The sequence below is a fragment of the Malus sylvestris genome, chromosome 14, assembly GCF_916048215.2.
Source record: "Malus sylvestris chromosome 14, drMalSylv7.2, whole genome shotgun sequence".
Taxonomy (NCBI): domain Eukaryota; kingdom Viridiplantae; phylum Streptophyta; class Magnoliopsida; order Rosales; family Rosaceae; genus Malus; species Malus sylvestris.
Genome location: NC_062273.1, coordinates 22,812,965 through 22,815,890, shown reverse-complemented (window position 1 = coordinate 22,815,890; position 2,926 = coordinate 22,812,965). Strand labels below are relative to the sequence as shown.

The window sequence follows — 2,926 nt, the reverse complement described above, 5'->3', positions numbered from 1 at the left end:
TATTAGGATTTCATCCGAACAATGCTCGATCTCCACCCTGAGACAATATCGAGATTTCTCAAGATCTTTCATCTCAAATTTTGATTTCAAGTGAGCGGTAATTACCTCAAGCTCTATGAGAGTTTCGATGAGGTTTATGTTGTCGACATAAACTGCAATGAACACAAATCCGGAATATAACTTCTTGATGAACACGCATGGGCATAGTTCATTGTTCACATAACCTTGACTTGTCAAATATTCACTCAGACAGTTATACCACATCTGCCCGGATTGTTTCAATTTGTAGAGTGACCTCCCCAATCTAATTGAGAGAGTGTTCCATGGTCTAGAACTATTTGAACCATTTAATGGAAGTCCTTTTGGAACTTTCATGTACATTTTCGTATCTAGATCCCTATAGAGATACGCGGTTACCACGTCCGTAAGCTACATATTCAGTTTTTTTTGGAAACGTCTCATTGTAATCAATCCAGGGAGTTGAGAGAAGCCTTGAGCTACGAGGCGTGCTTTGTATCACACTAATTCATTCTTCTCATTATGTTTCCTTACGAAAACCCACTCGTAGCCCATAGGCTTCACATGTGGTAGAGTAAGAGGTACATGTCCAAACACCTTACATTTTGCGAGCGAATTGAGTTCGACCTGGATTGCTTGTTTCTAGTTTGACCAATCTGTTCTATGTCGACATTCATCAACGGAACATGGTTCAATGTCATCCCTAAGCATGATGTTGAAAGCAACGGTATACGTGAATGCATCATTGACAATCATCTCATTCCGATTCCAAACCTCATCTAATACTGCGTAATGGATCGAAATCTCGCGATTCTCAGGAGACTGGTATGTCTCATTTAAGATATCACCATAATCTTGAATAACCTCATACGTTGGAACAGATGAGTAAGCAATGGTCAGATTCAGACTAGGGTCATTAGTTTGTGCAGTTTTCCTTTTTTTGGGGTTGTGAATCCTTAGAACCATGGGGCTTGCCACACTTCAGAGTAGGAGCAGGTGATTGGTTAGCCAATAGTGCACCTTGCCATGTGGGAGGTGCGGCTGCCTTACCTTCGGGGACGATTCGGCCTTCCAAGGCAATGTTACGACGTACGTTAAGTACGTCCATCCTTACAGGTGCATTTGCAGCGGGCAATGACCAAAATATCGATATTATCGGTGATATTTCGCTGATAATATCGTTTTTTTTAGAAGACGATATTTTCATACGTATCCACTTAATTATCGTCAATATATCTATATTTTCGTCGATATTATCGCGATAATATCAGAAACGATATTTTCAGCATTTTAATACATTATTTGGGAAATATATCGCGATATTATCGATAATATCGATAATATCGCGAGATGAAACCGAAATCCGATCAACCTGACCTTTCTTTGGCATTCGGAGCACCGATTGACCACGCGCCTATTCAGCAATTCATCTGATCTCGCGATCTCCGACGTCGTCGTCTTCCGGAAGGTCTCGGCCGGGGCCTCGAAGCTAAAGGATGAGGTAGATCTCGGACTTTTCTCCGCAGAAAACTTTAAAATCGCCACGGACGAAAACGACGATGAGGTGGTGGCGGCGTTGAAGCACTTTTGCACAAGTTGTTGGTGGAGGGATTACCGGTGACGCGCAGTTGTTGATGCAGTGCGTTAGAGTTTCGGGGACCTTGAACTCCGTCTCTTCCTTCTCGGCTCTCTGTGCCATTTTTTTCACTCAGATTCTGATCGATCGATCGATCTCTCTCTTCCTCCCTTTTTTTTTCTTCTGTTTTTTTTTCTTTCAGAGATATAGATAGATGGAAAGAAAGAAAAAATGGAGGGTGTGGTTTTTCTAGAGAGAGAAAGGAAGAAAAAGTTGTGGTTTTTAGAGAGAGAGGAGAGGAGAGGAGAGGCTTGGACGGGCGATGGGGAAAGAGAAATGGGGAGGGGGATATTATGAAGGACGAAAAGAAGGTGGCAGATTTTAAAATCATCCTTCTGACCTCACGTGCAGGGTAGGGAAGAAAGAAATGGTGACATATTTTTTTATTCTTCTATTTGTTATTATTTTGTTTACTCCACATAGTGAGATTATTTTTTAAAATGTAGCGTTTTCCACACACACTTTGTACCTTGCATATATTCTTGTTAATTTTTTCATAGATCTTGTTTAATTTCATTTGATCCCGATCAATTGAAAATTGAGTGTAGTGTGTAAAAAATAGGTGTGTCGATAACACAACCTTATTTTAATTCGAATACAACTCTTCTTCATTAGGGCAATACACCACTTGAAACTTTCTATTTTGAATATTTTCATATTGTCCTCGAGATGTTCATTCTCATCATGCAGTCTTGTACAATGATATGAATCATTGATTTTTTGTGTGATCTTTTAAAGTTTAAAGGAAAAAGAAGAAAAAAGGGAAAAAAAGGAGGAAAAAAAACACAAAGGGGATTTTGAACCCCTCCCATTTTACTCCTCCAACACCTTAACCACGATATATCACTTATGTTTTAGTGATAATATGCTAAAATATTTATATTTATTAATTTATATGAGTGACATGTTAACAATTACATGCAAAACTATTTTGGGGATTTATCATTTGATGAATACTCTTCACAATAAACTTACTCTACACATAGAGATGATGAAGATAGTGAAAAATTTGAACTTCATAGGAACTTTATGTGGTACTAAATCACTCATGTATCTTACCATGCAATGTATAAAATGTAAAATATTGTAGTAAATCATTATATATAAATGATTATGGTGTGTTTAATTTTTTTCATTAATTACTACATATTTTCTATACTCACAATATTTGCCAGCTCGCTGTATAATCAACTTAAATCAGTTAAATCCATCATGTAATGCATTTCATTCTAATTTTTTTTGATAAACTAATAGATAATTGACTCAATAAAA

The 2,926-nt window shown here is 37.6% G+C and overlaps 1 pseudogene; it reads right to left on the bottom strand.

Moving 5' to 3' along the window:
• Positions 1-1,231: 1,231 nt before the first annotated feature.
• LOC126600773 (zinc finger A20 and AN1 domain-containing stress-associated protein 5-like) lies at positions 1,232-1,898 on the bottom strand (annotated as a pseudogene).
• Between the last annotated feature and the right edge of the window lie 1,028 nt (positions 1,899-2,926).